At 28.9% G+C, this 21,542-nt stretch overlaps 1 protein-coding gene across 2 annotated transcripts in view; it reads right to left on the minus strand.

The window, feature by feature from the left end:
• LOC129981620 (sterol O-acyltransferase 1-like) overlaps positions 1–10,668 on the minus strand; it is a 55,935-nt gene extending 45,267 nt beyond the window's left edge. The window contains exon 1 of one of the 2 annotated variants that reach the window (XM_056092532.1): positions 10,477–10,668. The gene's annotated coding sequence lies outside the window, so the exon portion shown is untranslated. Of the gene's footprint in view, positions 1–688; positions 810–10,476 lie in introns of those variants that run through there. The other variant, XM_056092534.1, reaches the window with a different exon arrangement.
• Positions 10,669–21,542: the final 10,874 nt, after the last annotated feature.

Raw genomic sequence — 21,542 nt, forward strand, 5'->3', positions numbered from 1 at the left:
AGAAAATGTATAGGGAAAAAAAATTGAAGCGAAAAATTTTATACATTTCATTTAATTTCCGCAATACATCTCAGACGATTATTTTTACAGAAATAAACAGGAAAATTTATAAAATATAATTTAGTTATGCCATGATAATTTAAATAAAATAGCTTTAATTCTAGTTCCAACTTAACTTGGTCTAGTTATTGACATGAAGATTAAAATTTACAACATTTCGAGATGAATTAAGTATACAACATTATTATCTCTAAAACTTAACAATAAATTACAATTTTAAATGGAAAGTTAGGATAATAAATTAGTTTTAAGTCACTAAAATGTATCGAATCGATTTAAAAGCAACTTCCAGCCGAGCTCAAAAAAGGCAACTTTCTCAGTTAAGTGCGTTTATCAGTTATCAAATTTAAAAAAAAAAAAAAAAAAAAAAAAACCGAAATCAAAGTTTCTATCGTCTAATTTTTAAAATTCAATTGTCTTAAATCTTGAGTAAACATTTTTTTCTAACAACAAAAAGTCAAATATTTCATAACTTTGGTCATATCTGCCCACCAAATAATTTCAGTTACAAATATAATAAAATATTCATTTCAAAACTTTGATATCTTTAAAATCATTACTGTTAAATTAACAAATTACAGAGGTAAATATGAAAAATATAGTAGTGACTGTTGTATTAGAGACTTACAAAATCAATCAGATGACCGCAACACATGTAAACATTTCACATGTGTACTGTAGCGATAAACTTAAGTAAATATTTTCGCGACTACTCAGACTTAACGGCTTTGGAAGATAAAAACAAAGTACTAGTGCACTAAGTGTCAGCAAATAGTCATTTGTGTAACGTCTCTTGGAGAGATAAGAGATGAAAAAATGTCGATACATACTTGTTGTGTATCGATAGTCACTTATCAATAGTTGCTTTATCAAAATTCCAAGACAGCAGATTAAGAATGTAAAAGTGAAGGAAGGAAATAGAGAAAAAAGATTGGCCACTGCATAAATAGAATCAATAGGTTAATCCCTCATTGAGAATACTTTCGAAATTATTTCCGCATTGTCAAGATTCTTCATTACTTGAATAAAAAAAAATCATTTAATAATCAGAGATTTATGCCATTTAAAATGAAAGAAGATAACGGATAAAAATAATCTATTTCAAATAATATTAAAACGTTTCCCACATAGCTAAAATATTTGAAACAAATTGACATATTTCAAATGATTGATTTTCTTCACTGAAATTTTACATTTCCATTTACATTTCATTAATTAATCGTCAAAAAATAATTAAACTAGATTAATTATACTTCAATACATATATATTAAATTATTTGATGAGAGTTTTTTTTAATATGTTAATTTTTTTCATTCATGAGGTCACTAATTTTTTAAAAACAGAATGAATAATAGAAGTGTTTAATTATTTTTACCTATGTTATAAAACATATGACAGAAGTTGACACTATTTCAGCCATATGCTTTTCAGATTAACAATGTCCACCAATTAGCAAAAAGCAATCATAATTCTTCTTTAACTATACATTTTAATCCATTAATCCTCATTATATAATCAATGAATCATTTTTGAATTAGTTGAAATGAATCAGTCATGATTGAAAAATGCAAAATTGCATAAAGTAATATAAATTATTAAAGTGCATGTTTCTACACGGTGGTTAGAAATTATTGAAACAATCTTGACTAGAGAACTATGGAGAGGAGATAAAAAGTGCTCATAACACCAAATTCAGATTGACTCAGTTTTGAAAGAGGATAAACGAATGACTGAAAAAAAAATAATTGCAATTAACCTTAAAACAATTCTCTAAACTAAATGCTTAATTTAAATTAAAATTTGCAATTGGCCACTACATTCTTATACTATTTTCAGTTCGTAATTAATTCACATCAGAACTAATTGAATTATTGTAATCCAACGATTTGATTCATTTTTATTCCAGAGACTGTTTTCCCCTTACATTCATTTTTTCTTTGGGGGGAGGGAGAGGGGTCATTCTTTTCATATATGTTCGCTAGTTCTGCAATACATTTCACAGATGTAAAGTGTAACTACTATTTCCAGTTTTCTCACGCCCAAAATATAGTAATTTTTTTTTTCTTTCGGAAATGGAAATGTCTAAAAGGTGAAAATCCATAAAAATCTTAAAAAGTTGAACTATGTAATGATTATAAAATCTCTTCTTTGTTTACTTCATACACGAGAAAATAAATATTTGACCAAGAGGTTTCGTTCGATGAATTACAATTTCTTAAACAGTTACAATTCATTTATTATAATTTTATCGGTTCATCTGCATGCTAAAATGATGGTTTAAAGTCGAGCGGTTGAAAATTAGAAACCGTTAGCGATAAACATTGCTAACATATATTAAAATTTGAACAAAATTTGTAAAATGAGAATGGGTACTTTTTCGACTTTAATCGTTATACTACGATTAAAGTTGAAATTATTATTCTAATACATATTATTAATAATTCTACTACGTATCTATAATTAACTAAACACTTTAAAAAATCTATAAAGATTTCCAATATATGCGTTAAATGAAAATATGTACATTCTTATCAGAGTATTAATTTATCAACAGATTATTAAGGATAAAGAAATGCATATTTTTGGTTATTGATCTTATTAGAAATTGGAAAGCATCTAACGTTCAAAAATAACCAATCCAGAGATTAAATGACTCGTCATGTTTAAGAACCAGAAGAACAAAAATCAATTTTAGAATTATGGATGTCTTCTTGTCTAGAAACGACAATTCATACCCGAAACAGGCAAGAGGGATACAATTTTATATGTATCTTAATTTATAAATTGTAGACTACTTTCCAATTTTGGATGTTTTGGATCCCTTTACGTGAAATCCCTCGGTGGTTTCGTGTGATTACAAAAATTCAAAAACAAAACTTTTCATTTATATTAGAGTCACGTTTTGAAACAAGAAGTTTTTATATGGATCTTGTCGTCTGAGCCATAATCAGATAATAAGGGCAATATTTAAGCCGGCACACTCTCTCCAGACTCAAATGCTACACTAGTTAGAAGACTTCACATTCAACATTACGGTTAATATGCAATAGGTTCACAAACATAGTATTTGCTGCAATTGAGTCTCGAAGCCGCTACCTTACTGTCATAATTACTATGTTCCTCTCAAAAGTGGAAAGCAGAAAAAATATAAAATTTTATCATCCAAATGGCAGATGTGTATGAAATTCGAGAGCAAATCTGCCAAATGGTTGTCAGTTCTACCTGCTTGTATTTTCGCAATAATGTGAAAGCGTTACTCAATTTAAATTGCAAAAATTTGGATGAAATTCGGTAAATCTTTAAAGCGTAACTATAGATCTGTATAAAATTTTGGATCCAGTGAGCCGAAAAGAAATCCAAATTGCACGCATAGTTTCCTTCATTAATTTAAGAAGCACAAATCAAACTGAGGAATCGAGGGGAGACATTTCCCCGCAGGTTTAAATTTATTTTATTATAAAACTTATTAACCTCATTATGCAGAGTGAATATGTAGGCAAAGGGGAACTTTAACTCAACCATATAATGGCAAATTCATTTGAAATTAAATCTGGATTGGACTAATCAACTAGTCGTAATTTCAAGCTAATGAATTTTAAATTATAGTTAATTATGTGTTATTTTAACTATAATGACATTCAGTCAAGCATTTGTTACTCTCACAAGCGTATGTAATAAATTCCATCAACGACACACGTCTTGAAATTTCCACGTCAAAACTAATATTAGTTTAATAATGTCATTAACTTAATAATGTAGACGGTTACCAAAAAAGAATCATGAGATGAGTATCTTTTTTACTTTCTTGCATATGAAGGATAGAGAAAGTATTGTAAATGTCAAAAAATTTGAACTTAAGATTTTGACGAAATTCCACATTTCAGATCCCTCTAAGTTCAAAACTCACATTTTTTTACATTAAAAATGCTTTAATCTAGGCTGATTAAATATGGTATACGGTCATTACACCAAATATATATAGATTTCTATCAAATTTTGAATGAAATCTATTCAAAGGAAGTCTGTCCGCCTGGCTGTTCCAATGTAAATTAACACGATAGCTACAAAATGAATGAGGCTAGATGGATAAAATTTGATACACAAATTTAACATCTATATTGCAGGCACCTACGAAATTTTGAGCAAAATCCAACATGAGGTTGAAAGTCTGTTGGTTTGTACCTTCAGAAGTTATATTAATGTCCCGATTTTTAAAGCAACACTAGAAATATTTTAGGACGGACCTCCTAATTTTGCACCATGGTGATGATATAACAAGGACGACACCTGATCTGCCCCCCCCCCCCATTCCAAACTTCTACACCATAACAGCGGAAGGTCGTTTGGCCCGGACGGATTTAACGTGCGCCAGATCCACTTACACGACGGTTCTTCGGTGAAATCGGGTCTCGAACCTGAAATCCTCCGGTTCCGAAGCCGAGCCTAACCCCCAGGTCACCGCGGCCCGACGTCATCTGAGATAGCATTTTCTGTTCTCTCGAACATTCACATCACCCACCAAAGGGTGCTTCAACTAGCCGAATTTAAGGTGCATTTGTACCATGTACTGCCGTACCAGCCATATTTATGTTACAGCAAAGTTCTCATTCAATTTAGAATTTGATGCATATAGAACACGCCTATATTTATTATTTTTATCTCCTTGTTTTAACCCGTTTTTTACCGTGCGAGTCGCGTATAATTCAAACCCAATATCAAATTAGATATTCTCTACTACTATTAAGAGGGGGGGGGATTATTAGATAGCGGTCTGAATCATAGGTATGAATCAGGGCAGCGAACATAATAAAAATAAACAATATGTGGCTAAAATACTTTTTAAATGCACGTTCCACTCACTGATGAAATTTAAGTGCGCGCTTATTCAATATGCATAGATTGCGATTTCGTAATGAAGTAAATGCTGGTATGTTGAAATAAGAGAAACAGCATGGCTCAGATATTTCGTAAATGACGCTAAAGCATGTGAAAATAAATACAATTCATTTTATGTATTCACAATAACATCTGTCGAATGTATATTTCAATATATTAAATCTTTCTTCAATACATAATATTAATTACGATCACCATATGAATAAATTATTTAATTTAATACGTTTCACCAATTTTATTTTCATTCATTTCACTAAAAACAAATACTAAAATACTTTTTTTGAAGATCTGTTTTTATTATTCTTTTTATAATTGATGTACTTTTAATAACAGTGTAACATTAAAAAAAATTTAACACGTGAAAAATTTTTTAAACACATTTTTAGCATTTCGAATAATTAAATCATTAATATTTTTAGCATATCGCAATTTCCTTCCCAATACCACAGAAAAAAAATTGCATCACAGATGCGTTCTACGTTTCGAATGGTTAACTCATTTATTTATTATATTCATTTTTTTAATCTACATTAAAACGGTGACGCGGAAGTGACAGATCACGTCCCTTTCTATGACAACAAACACCAATGTAACAATTTTTGGCAAACCTGGAGGTTATTGCTCGTAACGGATCGTTAGAACCAGGTACAACTATCGACAGTGTTTTGAAATGGAAGTTCTCGTAGTAGGATATGAGTCAGGGTCAGAGGAACGGATTCTTTCTTCAGCCAAACGATACTTAAAACGTCATCTGGCCCTCTTTCACCCATTGTGGGTTGAAACGTTGCGCAATATTAGCACGTGAGAAACACTCTTTCGGTGAGGGAACTCCCTCAGTTGCAATAGTGCGGTTGAATACAGGTCGCGGCAGCAACGCAGGTAAAACGAAAAACGTCCCGGATATGAAGTTAATTCATAGCAATGTGAAACAATATAAAAGAAATATCCAATGGCAGATTTAAGTACTCTGCAATCCCGGGCAGGATATTTTAAATGGATCCTCTTTTAATAAGTGGGCCAATCTAATTGTATATTTCAGCATATTTTTAATATCTTAAACATTAAATTATTTCGTTATTTATCTGTTACTAGTTGCTTTGGCGATCAGCCGGTTCGCCATGGATATTGATTATGTTTCATTTCAATTTAATTCCTTATATAAAACTTAATGCCCATGATTCCCGCAGATTGTCAGATATTAATCCCTGTGTTATTTTAATTGCCTCTGTCCGTTCTGTTCATTAGACACACGAACTTTCCCAATGGGCGCAAGTCCCATGACACTATAGCATTATTAAAAACGTAAATGTGCGGTTCACCTATTCTAAATTTTGTGGTATTGTAACTTTTTTTTTTATTCGTCTTGTAAACTATATAAACAGAATCCTTCTTTAACTCAAAAATGAAAGAAAATAAAGTGATTGAATATGTGATGAAACAATGAAAACGGTTAGAATTTCAGGACAATCTAATCTATTGTTCTAAAATTTAAATAAAAAAATAATGCACTTTTTTTTAAAAAAATTTGCACGACTTTTAAATCAATATCATTAGAGTCAAATTTTGTAACAGTGTGAATTACATTTTTGTTCCTTAATATTTTCGGAAGTTAAAGAAAAAATATACCAAAAATTCGCTTAATTTATAGTTAAAATTCAAAAATGCTCCGAGATACACATTCCCACTCTTCAAAGAATATATTGTTCATTCTGGAATTATGAGACCCCCCCCCCCGTGCTTTTGCGCGTGGGTCAGGAGGAGTTTATTTCGGAAAGGAATCAGAGGAAAGATGAAAGAAGGCGATGCTTACATTTAAAGGGTGAGTTCATATTCGCGAAAACGGGAGTCATCTTTCTGCGTTTTATCCTTAGCGAAGTGAAAGCGTTGGAACCCGATAGGCTCAGGATTGTGAAACAATATATGCCAAATTGTGTAACTGTAGGCTAAACAGTCTGACTTATAGAACATCAACACAGACACACATACTCATTTTTATTAGTAGTAGAAATGACTAGATTTTTTCAGAATGTATGTTTGTACACCATATTATTGAAGCAAATATTCGGTTTTATATGTATTCTAATTACTAAACGAACGCCATGAAGCATATGATCAAATATATTTGATCAATTGTTAATATTATCCTAATATTAATAATTCATAAAGTTTGTAGTTTTCAGAAATTTATTAGATTACAGAGAAAATAAAAACTTTAAATCAATCTGCTTGCAGCTTTTATTAGCTTAGAAGCTCTAGGCAAATGTTTAATTAAAAAACCGCCATTTCCAAAATCTGCAATTTGCGATGGTTACTACACAAGAATAATGAGCAACTGTACGGAAAAGCATACGCCTATAACATGTAATGTAAATTCTGACAAAGGAGTAATCTGGCTTTACACACTTTCATTTGACTTTTTCATGCTTGTACAAGTGAAATTTTGTAAACTATTTCGCACTCTCTTCTAGAAGTGATTAAATTTTGAAAATATGAATACTTTTGAAAATATTAAAATAGTGAACACAGAACATAATTATCGTTAATAGATTAATTTAATTAAACTTCATACTATAACTGGAGTATCACTTCACAATCAAGGAGTAGTAAATAAAAAAAAATTGATCGCAAAAATTTCATAACATTTATATATTAAAGATTTAAAAATCGAAAAATAATTAAAATAAAAAAAATTTATATTATAATACATAAATAAGTATTTTTAAAAACTGATTAAGTTGTTTTCTCAACTGCATTTCCTTATAATATAACCACTCTATGAAATCCATTTATTCATACTTTAATTACATCATTTTAAAGAAACTGGATAATCCGGAATTATCCGAATTGCAATTATTGAATTGAATTACAATTATTATTCAAATTATTGAATTACATCATTTTCATCATCACCATTTTCATCTAATCCGGTATCAACATATGTTTTTCCGGCAAATCGGAAACCTATTGAGACTACATAGCAAATGAATTTGTTCATTCTGTTAGAACTCGCACTATGGCCAAATAAAAATTAACGAGTTCTTTATGATTACATACTCAAACATTCACATGTAAAGCCAAATAAAAACAATGACAAATACTTTAGCATTTCATCTATTAACAGTATGAAATTGCACACCCAAATTTCATTATTTAATGCATTTGTATTTTAAACACTATTCATTTATCAATATAATTTACTTGCATTTAAAATCAATAAGAATGAAACTGAAATATTCATTTGATGGTAATTCACTGTTGCGGGACTTCATCTATGACATTTCTCAGCAAAACTAATAAAAAAAAATCATCTTGACAGAAGAAAAAAAAATGTTGCGCAGATAATTTTATAAAATTCTTAGTTATCTTAAATTAATACAACATTTTTTTTCCTTAAATGTGGGATCGAATAAACAAAAGATAGATAAAAATTAGAAAAAATTCATGTTTATGTTATAACTTAAATGCATAATGGCTTAATATATATGTACACAATAATACCATATAAATAAAATATTTAAAGCATAATATAGGAAAAAAATATCTGACGGGAATTGAAATCCTATTCCACACTTTCATTACTAAAAAATAAAACTGAGGTAATGTAATTTCAACACACTGACTAATGCTGCTGTTTTCAATATACATGAATCCATAAATTTTGAGTTTTAAAAACCAATTCGATTACAGAATAATATCTCCAAAATAAGAATATGTAAACAGTGTAAAGTCTTTACAGTATATATAAAATATACATGGCGATTCTAAAACCAGGATCGACATTATATGTAAATCACGCAGGTAGAAATAAATAACTTTTGGAATAGAACATGGCGTCGCAAACGCAGAAGGCTCCTGCTACAGGCGGCTCTTTGCAATCGAATTCGGTTAAATAAATGACACAAAGGGTGCAGTGCAGATTTAACGATTTACAAATTCAGAAAGCTATATATAACAGAATTGCAATAATAATACGATTACAAATCGCACGAAGCATGACAAACAATTCCAAGTAGGAAGCAGTAATAATAAATCTTTGCAGTTACTTAAAGTAACCGTTGAAAGGACTTTCTGTCTAAACAGATTTTGCCATTTGCTACACTGGCAAGTAAATAAAACCAATCTCTTGAGCAAAATTGTTTCAGCACACCTGATCTGCCTATACAGTTTATTCCATGATTTTAGAATCATTAATGTAATTACTCTGTAAAGCATTGTTTATATGTCTTTCAAATTATTAAGAAAAAATGATGTATTAATAAAAAATATGTTTGATCGAAATTTTAATAAACCGATTATTGCAGTTTTAGGTTCTAATACAAATTCATTTTAAGGTAAAAATTTCAACTTATTAAAATAGTACAAATATATTTCTATATAATAACGAAAACAATTCTAGAATTAAACATTTATCATAGTAACGAGAAAAGTCTTATGTTTATTTGAGCATTAATTATACTTTTTTTATTTTATACGAATTATATGCATGCAGGTTGATGCTTAAAATAAATTTCAACCTTAATTACCTGAATAATTAATCTTAATTACCTGCTGATTAATTACCTGAATATTTGATGCGACGTTATAAATCGAATCAAGTTCGTTGAATATTTTTCCCCTCAAGAATTTGAGAAACAAAATGAATTCGAAATCTTAGAAACGAATCTGTTGCCATTTTAAAGGAAGATCGAATAACTTTTTCATTATTTAAATTAGCATAAAATTTTTCAGCTATTAATTCATAAACTAAGAATAACTCTTAAAGCCAAGATGTCTGTATCACATTATACTTCTAAAAAGTTATATCGAAATTTGAGAAAGGCGGGATATTATATACAATGAAAGCTTTGCGACTTTGCATCGTATAATCAAAAATATTTTTATCATTACAGAGGTTGTGAATGAATCGAGACTGCTATTGAATGATAAGAAACGTACAAGCGGAACTTCGAGTAAATTATCTTTACGAATGCAGTAATGTGCTGAATAGAATAAAATATGCAGTATAATGGAAGAGGAATTGGTGCATAGCTTCACAAGAAACATTTAAAAATAGTAACATGAAAATATTTTTAAAAATACAATGATCGATAATCATAAAATGATCCCTAAATAATTTTAGAAATTTCAGTTCCGTATATATTTCTACAACTGATTTCATTAATATACAACATATATAATTTTAAACTATTTGAAACAAATATAAATAAATACAGAGCTTGTTTTGATATTTCAACTAAATAACAGTTATCGGAATTGCGTGTAATTTTACCCTACAGACTGGCAAAACGTTAATAGATACAAGTCTGAAAACAAGATGTTAAGACATTTAATAGAACAAAGAAATATCATGGAAAAGAGGCTAAAACGCATTTTCTACGATAAATATACGAGATACAAAACATCGCATGTTTTTACATTGGTTTATAAGAAACTATCAAGCTAAATCATGAGTGATAAGAAATTCAAAAAGTTAATGTTACCAAGAGGTTAAGAAATAGTAAAACTAGTTTCTTATTTACCTGTAAAGTATTTTCAAGTATCTGAACTGTCAGGTCGGACAACTACCTGCTGATAAAAAAAGCTCGCTGAATTCACAAGGTAAACCTTCCACGTTTTTCTCAGACAACTTTCGATAGCGTCATCTCAACACTGACAGTTGGAAGTGAACTTCGGAAGAAAGTTGAACCTAGTTTTTGTTGACGCCAGGGTCACTAAAAGTTGGGTACTTTTGCACTCGCCGACAAGGGTTGCCAAACAATGCAAAATTCGCCGGAAAAGAAAACAAAAAGATTCGCCAACTTTTGATTCATGGTATGTGAGTGGTTTCCGTTCTTGGCGATCTATCGCCTCAAGAGAAGTTTCCAAACATGTTTTCGTGCATATTTACTTTTGAATAAAGTCAGGTGTTTGAAGTAATTCCTTATTATGTATTTATTTTTGTAGTTGTTGTTGGTCACGTTTTAATAACAAATCAACAAGCAAGATAACTATAAATAAACCGAAATTTTCTTCAAAGATAAAAAAATACCTTTAAGATTTTAACTACAGAAAATAATTTTTTAAAAGTTCTTTTTTACTTCACTATCATTTTGACAACATTGGGACTTGATTTATTTATTTTTTTCATACTACTTTAACTACTCTATACATAAAATCAGAAATGGTTTTTGAAAAGCAATTCATGAATGTTTCTAATAACGCAAAATAAATTAAAAAACCGGCAAGTGCTGAGAAAAGAAGGCATTAAATAGAATTACAATAATTGCAATGATTATAAATTACAAAGAGTAATTTTTTAAAAACAATATTTTTCATTATTCTTTTGACAACATCGAGACCTTAACAAATCTTTTCATTACAATGGAAATAGTTTTTCGAAATTATTCTTGAATCACTTACATTATGAAACAAATGAGAAAAATGACAAAAGTTGGGGAAAATATTAAAGCGAAAATATCTTTTCAGTTGCAATTATTGTAAATAACAAAAAATAATTTCCCATATATATATATATATATATATATATATATATATATATATATATAGGAAACATTTGATAACAATGGAATTTTCACTTTTTCACATAATCTTCAAGCATTAGAAGCGATTTGTAAAAGGAAATTCATTGTTAAATTTGAATTATTTATTTACTTTATGAAATAAACTAAACAAATGGCAGAAACTGTAAGCAAAGAAAAATTTTAAGAAGTACATGATAGAAGCTTCGTTGTTTAGTATAAACTCAATGAGCCGGCGTCCTGGCATAGGGGTAGCGCGTCTTCCCCTTGACCTGGGCGTCCTGGGTTCGAGTCCCGGTTCGGGCATGGTTGTTCTCCCTGTTCTGTCTGTGAGATGTGTGAATGTGCCCCCCTGTAAAAAGAGGTTGTGCAAGCGAATGTGATGCGTACTCTTGGCCCTAGTTGGCGCTACTAAAATAAAAGACGCTCCCTTTACTTAAAATCACTGACCTCGTCAGCGAGCTTGTCCATGGCAAGTGCCATTATAAACAACAACAACAAACTCAGTGAATGAATAAAATTAAAATTACATTCCAATAAACTGCCAATTAAGCTCTTAATTTTTAATTCATACATTCCATGCAATATTTTTCAGAGTATTGTTTATGCATTACTGAACCAAATTCTATGATTTAACCTAATATAGTTTACATGGTTAGATATCTTTGGAAAATGAGTTCCCACTTACTCTAATCGTGGTATGGTCAATTCATTTATCTACTTTTTAACTCATTCTCCTAGTTCTTACTACTAATATCCAATATTTTTTTCATCCATTTTAAACCTTAAGGATTTAGTGGGTAAAAAACACCTCCTGAAAATTTTGGTTTTGGCACTGACTTTTCATTGCATTTGAAAGTTAAGAATTTTTATTTTCCGCCACAATTTTTGTGTGCGTTACAATTACAAACCTGTTTTAATTCAAAAACATTATATATTATATATTAAACACTTATTTGATATGCATTTTTGCTCTTTATGCACCTCTTTTCTTGAAATAGTTCATTTTTTAAAATTCAGACAACCTTGAAAAACTATTTATCACATTTAAATAAAAAAAAAAAACAGAAAAAAGAAATGTTTTTACATTTGGTGCATAGTCTGTAAGGAAAATTTTATTGGTGTTTCAGAACTGTAATTTGATCTAGCTTTTTAAATTTAATTCAAAGGCAAATAAGAGTCAAAAAAGTATTGGGACACTTTTGAAATGAGACATTCAACAAATATATAGCACATCAATAAAACTGAATTTACAACCCCATTTTTATAAGAGGAGGGCACGGGGTTGAAATCTGAGATCCGGATGAGTTTTAGTATAATGATAGTATACATTTAGAATGTTCATTCATGAAAATAATAAAACGCAATGGCCAGCCAATTTCGAGAAAATGGTCCTCGAAATTTTGGTACAGCTTATATACTGATAACTTGACTTCCGTTCCGATGACCCAGATGGCCTGGTTGTCTAGGTAACCGTCTCGTTTACGGAAGGTCAGGGTTCGAACCTGGCCAGGATTTTTTTTTCTTTTTTAATAACTTTTATTCAATTATAAATTTACAAATACTCTTAATTAATATGTTTTTAATTTTTTTAATCCAAAATAAATATTTTTTATCAAAATATATAATAATAATATTAAAATTTTAAAAGAAAAAAATTATAAATACAGATGCATTTTTTTAAACAAAATAAAATTATTTGAATTGAATTAACTATTTACCGATTGTTTTAATTAATAGGCTACTTCTTTTTATGCAAGGATAAATGTTTATTCTTTTAATACTTAAATTATAATTTAATGTTTAAAGGAAAAATAATTAAAAACGTAAAATTATTGGCTACAGATAATTTAACTTGCTCGCATCATTTTCAAACAATTAATTTTCAAATTCTTGGATTTTAATAATAATAAATTATCAATTCTAACTCAACGAAGCTGTATTTATATCAAAAATTGAAGGGAGCGGCTGGTATTTGTTAAATATGTAAGCAAACATCCCCAACTGCTGTAATGAAAAGAAATAGTAGAGAGCAGGTGTTAATTTATTGAATGCGTAAGGAAGATGGTTCAAAGCGTATTAAGCATATATAAATTTCTTATTTAATCGAACATGATCAAGAAATAAATTCTTGCGAAGATAGTGTAAAAATTCAATTAATTGTACATCACCAATTTTTAATAAAATGATAAGCTATGCATAGTACGCTGCCCAACTTTCTGATGAAAGAGAGATATTTTTTAATGCAAATGAAGTTTGTTTTCCTATAGATCTCTTAAAGAAACCTTGCTCTTGCGGACGATCATCATTTATCAATTGTGCAAGATGTCGAAATATGTTTTGATTACAATGTTTTTACTATAGTTAACATTCTGGTTCTTGTATATAATTGAAAGCAAATGTATATAGGATAATTTTTTAGAAATATTGAATAATTTTCTTTACGATGAGAGAATTTATAATTAATAATTATCACCATTTATGTTATATTTATTACTATTTTTTAAATATTAAATTACAATTTAAGTATTAAAATAATAAACATTTATCCTTGCATAAAAATAAGTAGCATATTAATTAAAACTATCAGTAAATAGTTAATTAAATTTAAATAATTTTATTTTGTTTAAAAAATGTATCTGTATTTATAATTTTTTTCTTTTAAAATTTTAATTTTATTATTATGTATTTTGGATGAAAAAAATTAAAATCATATTAATTAAGAGTATTTGTAAATATTTAATTGAATAAAAGTTATTAAAAAAAGAAATAAAAACCTAGCCAGCTGCGAACCCTGACCTTCCGTATACGAAACGGTTACCTAGACAACCATGCTATTAGGATCATCGGGGTGGGAGTCAAATTATCAGAATATAAGCTTTTCCAAAAGTTTGAGGATCATTTTCTCAAAATTGGCTGGTCATTGCGTTTTAATATTTTCATGAATGAACATTCTAAATGTATACTATCATTATACTAAAACTCATCCGGATCTCAGATTTTTACGCCGTGCCCTCCCCTTGTTAGACTATAATTTTAAACACATTTTCAATAGATAAGATTAGTAATAGAAAAAATGGCGAGAAAGAAAGTTATATCGGTTGATGTGCGAAATCTTGTAATAAGCCACTGAAAAAAATGGAAAATCAGTTCTCTGTATAGGACATATCTTGAAATGGAGTAAGTCTACTGTTTCTAACCTTAGTCACAGGTTCAAGAAAACAAAAAGTGTTCAAAACAAGAAAAGATCAGGGCGTCCAAGGACATTTAATGAACGTGAAAAGTTGTGATATAAATTCACTTTAATTCAAAAACTAGAGCAGTAAAATTGACTCCGCAATAAAAAAGTAAGTTTGGAAAATCTATAAATCTTGAAACTGTCCGAAGTGTTTTAAGAAAACATAAATTTCATGGCAGGGTAACTTAAAGAAAGCCCTACTTCAGCAAAGCAAATCGACAAGCTAGGCTGGCATTTGATAAAATGTTTGTAAAGCAACCAAAACAATTTTAGGAAAATGTAATTTTTGTTGATGAAAGCAAATATATAATTTTCGTGGAAGTGACAATCAAATAGTCTGGGATTGTATGGCAATCACGGGTGTCGGGAACTTACATTTTATTGATGGTACAATGAATAAAAGGCATTCTGTCTTGACATTCTCAGCGAAATTTAAAGCAAAATGCGTGCACGCAGTGTATCTCAACACACTTTAAATTGTACCAATATAATGACCCGAATCATAGAGGACCCATCACTGATATTTGCAAGTAATGGGTCCTCTATCATTGTCCTAGTGTTATTAAAACTTCTGCACAAAGTCCAGACTTTAATCCCATTGAGCATGTGTAAAATCATTTGCAGCAATAACTATAAGAACATCAGTTTCTAACAAGCAGGAGTTAAAAAAAACATTTGATCGAAGTGAGCCCCAAACTCGATAGATTATTTTTCAAAAAATTGATCCAACCCATGTCAAATACAATACGAGAGGTCATAAAAAGCAAAGGCGGTCCATTAAGATATTGGTTTTTAAGTTTGCATTGTTTTTCTTTATTTATTGGGAAGTGTCCCAATACTTTTTTGAGCACGTTTTTTTATTTGATTTCTTTTATTTTCAATTATAGCCATAATTGCATTAATATGAGAGTTTTGTTTGAATTATTATGATTTGTACATATCAAAATAATATTTATTTCTTTGTTTTGGTTTCATTTGTATAATTAAGTGAAATAGTATGATAAAAAATCTGAGAACTTGTGGGGTGTCCAAATACTTTTTTGAGAGTCTGTATATATATATATATATATATATATATATATATATATATATATATATATATATATATATATATATATATATATATATATATATATATATATATATATATATATATATATATATATATATATATATATATATATATATATATATATATATATATATATATATATATATATATATATATATATATATATATATATATATATATCGAATATACTTGAAAAAATAGTAATTCTAGAAACATCATTTCATTTGTTCTTGACTAGAAAATATGTTACGTAAAATTTTCATATTAAAAGAGGAAAGAGTATTTCCTGTATTTATTGCAAATAGAAACGGACTGTGTTTTTGTTCAAATTGTATTATACAGAACAATTCAGTTATGTTTACAACTAAACTTTTACAAATAACAATATAATAATTCTATATCAGGTTTTAAAATCTACAATTCAGTTTAACTCGTTTGCACTTGCTATTTTTATTTTTAAATTATCTTTTTAAGTTCTTTTACATTTTCTTCGCTACTGTTTCTCTGTGGCTGTACATAAGCATTTAGGTAGTTCGGATCAACAAATCAAACAAATGGGAAAGCAGTGTTTACTATGTATAAAAAATAGCTAATCATCATACAAATTTTATTAAAAGTCATTTTTCTCTTCCTGAGATAATATATTGCATTCTCCATCTAGAAATTATTAGGAACACCTACCACTGATTGGTACGCTAATAATGATTTTTTTATTTATAATTTCTTTTGCAGAATATCTGAAAAGTTAACAAGTCTGTTACATAATAAGATCTGAAAAGTTAACAAGTTGCTGCCTTTTTGTTTCTTTTTTTCTCTGCCATTGAATTTATTTTTTTTTTAAACCTCTTTTATAAATTGAATCTTTCTTATTTTTTATAAACGTGGTAATGTTGGTGTATTGAAAGTGTTAATATATTAATAATGCACGATGTATTTATTGAAACGAGTGAAACAGAAATCAGTTCACGGCGGAATTACTTTGCTATATTAAATAAGAATGCTTTGGAGACTCTTAAATAATCAAAATAAACTTTCTAGAAACCTCATGCTCTACTGCTTTCATGTCAGAACCACATATTCAAAGACTCCATATCAGAAAAGTAAATATATTAAAAAAATAAAAAATTCGTTGTTCAGTTTGAGAATCGTAAAAATAATCCGTTTTGAATTTTTCAGATTAAAGCAAAACTCACTTATTCTTATGAAAAAAGAAATTGGATTATTGTAATTGTCGAACTACTTTCAATTTGATGTCAAATGGTGGATTTCCGAGTAAACTGGATTGAGAAAGGTCAGCAACTGGATCAATTAAAGAATGCCATTGCTTGGTTGCAAAAAAAAAATGAATTTCATAAAAATAAATATGAGTAACGAAATAATGTAACAAGATAAACACTTAATCAACTATGATAGGTTAAGTTTTTATATGTGACATTACGTTCACTTAGTAATTAAAATAATTATAAGCGCCAAAAGTCTACTTAAGTAAAATTTTGATCTTGAATGCCACTTAGTCATAATAAATGAATTAATTAATATTTTAAAAAAATAATATTCAGCTACGCTGATTTAGTTAAAAACATGTTGAAATATGAAATTTAATCGACTAGCTTATTAAAAGCGCTACCTCATACCCGATTTGTTCAAAATTCCAACAACGTTATTACGATATCTTCATGATATTGTTCAGAATTCAGGGTATCGAACAATACCATGAATATGTCACAAAATATCTTATACTAAATGTACACCACTCTAGAGCCACGAAATGTCACTGATCCTGGTCCAGCTAAAATAAAATATGTTTTGAATGTCAAGTTGACAAATAACGGTCCCATGAACTGGATAAATGTTTTTTTCTGAAACGAAACTATCTGTACTTTTGTACAGTGTAACAACTACTATTTTGCTGATAGGAGCAACTAACTCACGTGAGCTTAGCGTGCTACTGAACATTGAGATCTGAGTAAACAACTCTGGCAAAAGAGGAAGGAGTAGAGCCATCTGTCGGCATGAAAGATAATTATATCCGCTACAGATTTCATATTAAACAGGATTAAATCATAAAACTGTTTGAGTTAGCACTTGTTGCAAGAGTATTTTAAACATAAGCCAATTTATCGGATACCAACTGGCTAAACTTCCGTATTTGCACTTTGCAGATAAAAGTTCTCGCTGCTTTCTTTTTACGTATCTCTTTCGTCATCTTCGTTGCATTTCATCTAAATACGTGCGTGAATTTAATCCCTTGAGAAAGTATTCAGACATTGTTAATGCAAACAAGTCCTTTATATTACTATTGATGTTTTTTTTCTTTGGATTCATTCAAAACTATAATTTTTTCATGCAAAACCCGAATATTTATCTTAACTTTTTGTTTCACCTCTTCTATGGAAATATTACTGAATTATTAATTCAACCACTTCATCCTCTTTGAAATAAAACTTTTTTTTCCTTTATAAAATCAGTGGCGTGGGGGGATTCATTGATAGAATTATCAGCCCCATTAGTTAAATCATTTTCGAGAAATGAAAAAAAAAATGAAATATAATAAAAAACATAAATTGAATGAATCCATTGAAGTAATTTTTCTAGTTTTATAGACACAAGAAATATAATTTTATTTCTCGCTTATGTTAAAAAAGAAATTTGTTTCAATTGAACATCTCATGAGCAAACATTTTTTTTTTTTTTTTTTTTTGCCAAATTATTTTCACAGCTATTCGTGTAGTATTACAGACAACTTATATTGATTTTACTTTTAAATGGTAAATCAATGTAGAGGTTGAAGAAGGAGGAGGGGGGCTTGACTGATGGAACTTTTCGGATTCATCAATTAAATCATTTCCAACTTATGAAAAAAAATTTAATTAGATATAATAAAAAACATTAAATGAATGTATCCATTGAAATATTTTTCTAATTTCATAGACAAAAGAAATATAATTTTATAATTCTCTTACATAAACTAGAATTTTTTTTTATACGGCGAACTTTCAGCCAATTTAAGGCTCATATAAGGAAATATTTATAATATTCACTTTATGAGATTCTTAAAATATCTAGTTTAAGAACAAATAGAGTAGGCCATAAACACTTGGAAGAAATGGATTATCAATTACATGCAATTATTTATAATAAAGCCGATTGATTTATTATAATGTAATATCATGGCTGATACAAATTATCTAACGAGAGGTATTTCCCCGAAATTTTCTACATATTTTCCGATAAAAGTGTTATCCTACTCCTTCTCACTGTGCATAAAACTAAGGATCTTAAACAATGTTATGAACATCGCGGGAACTTCTATTTTTATTCTCAAAGTCCCACACCTGAGTGCTTTGTAATGTAGTAAAAAAGCCGGCACTTGTGTATTAATTGCACAGTATAGGCGAACAGTAGCTACGAAGTATCAATTATTTGGAGTGAATATATAGTATGCGATCAGTAGAATTTTTTTTAATCACTGTCAGTACAAAAGTATCAGAAAATTTAATTTGTAATTATAAATTTGTATTTATAATTGAATTTGTATTTATAATTGACTTTGTATTTATAATTGAATTTGTATTTATAATTGAATTTGTATTTATAATTGAATTTGTATTTATAAATTTGTATTTATAATTGAATTTGTATTTATAATTGAATTTGTATTTATAATTAAGTTTGTATTTATAACTGAAATTAAAATTTGATACAGAATTACAACTGTAGTCTCAAAGTCAAATACCAAATTTCATTTAATTTAGTTATTGCGTTTACATGCTGTCAGATTATTCTGACAGCATGTCCTTCCGCTTGCAAGAGATCATTCCACTTTCATCATTGAATTCTCACATTTAAAAATCAACATAGTCATTTTGATAAATTGGTATGAAAAGATTAATCTATCCAAGTGGATTGATGCATTAAAACTTATCACACACTTATGTATTACATTCCGTCTTAGAAGACGTGTTGAAATACTCTTATTAATTTTAATCATTTTCCTCTGAATCGATATATTTGAGTTTAAAAGATAAAAAAAGTATTCGGATAAAACAACTACAAAATATTTCTACATCAAATAAATGTTCAGAATTCAAAGAAAAGAAAAAAAAATTTTCCTGCAAATAATTTGAATGAAGATCTGACTTTAACTATGATTGCGTGACTAAAGGATCTGACGAGAAATATTTGTCGGAAACACTATATGGATTATTTACCCAAGAGATAACACACTGAAAACGAGATTTGCTAAATTGAAACGTCAAATATTGTAAAATACGAATATTGTCGTATTTATACTTTTTTCCTTAGATGGATTATATTCACAATATGCAACTAATTTGCAATTTTGATACCAGTACTATATAATAAATTTTATTTACCTAAGTTGTGCTTTTTCTTAAAATTATATTTACATAAATGCATCGAAGGATATATTGACTCCCTGTTGATGAACCTCGTCCAAAATTTCGTGGAAATGTACAATTTTATTGCAGATATAAGGTACTAAATTTCATCTTTTCGGTTAGTTGCATTTCAAAATTATTGAGTACGCAGCAAGAACAAGCCCCTTACATAACAAAAGTTTTTAATAATATAAAACAAACAGAATTAAAATGTGAATCTTTTATAGTTGTGAACTTTTTTTTCTAGTGTTAATGATATTGGTTTCATTTTCAAAGCACCCAGGAGGTAGCAATCTTGATGCGGTTTCATTTTTTAATGAGGTATCTCCAGGAATCTTTATCTTCAGTCAAAATAATGGTATTGCATTCAAAATTTCTTTATTTCGTTTGAAGTATCCATAAAGAGGTGGTTTTTATATAGCTGTGAACTTCTTTTTATATTTTAATGGTAATTATTTCATATCCACAATACCCAAGCAGTAGAAACCTTGATGCGGTTTCTTTTTAATGAGGTATCTCCAGGAATCCTAATCTTCAGTCAACACTATTGCAAGTTGGATTGCATGCAAAATTTCTTTATTTCATTTGAATAATCCATAAAGAGGTGGCTTTTATATATCTGTGAGCTTCCTCTTATATTTTAATGGTATTGATTTTATTTCCACATCACTCAGGAGATAGCAACCTTGATGCAGTTTTTTTAACGAGGAATCTCCAAGAATCCTAATCCTAAGTCAACTCTATGGTAGGTTGAATTGCATTCAAAGTTCCTTTTTTGCTTTGAAACAGAAAAAAAGAGGTGGATTTTTTTTCTTTTTTGCAAATAATATGAGCAAATTATTGTACTTAGTATGGCTGTTTATTTTTGGTTTCAGTTTTTAAATATTTTCATTTTACAATTCCAGATATTTAACTACGAAAACACATTAATCCAGTTTCCATGTTAGAGCTCCTTTTCAAATATTACTTGTGTGCGGCTATTGTACAAAGTTACACACACAGACTGTTTTTCATTCATGACCAGAAAAGAAGATATGGCATAAAAATAATCTATTAAGGACAAAATATGTATTTATTTAGGATTACAATAATCCCAAACTAACTCATAACCGTTTTGTCCATTGATGTAAATGGATTTAAGAATAGCTCCAATCCATCCTAAAATCACGATTACAGCGGTAATCTCGTAAAAATCCAAGCTCAGAAACATAAGTAGTTTTATGAACCAGAAAAAGAGGCTCCAGCGTCCAACCTCACGTCTGGCTCTGTCGAAATCCATTTCGATATTCAAAAAAATGATATTTATCGCCAATAAAATCACGAATAAATCGCAGATTAGTAATCAGAATTGTATTCA

The sequence above is a fragment of the Argiope bruennichi genome, chromosome 8 (genome assembly GCF_947563725.1).
Source record: "Argiope bruennichi chromosome 8, qqArgBrue1.1, whole genome shotgun sequence".
NCBI lineage: Eukaryota > Metazoa > Arthropoda > Arachnida > Araneae > Araneidae > Argiope > Argiope bruennichi.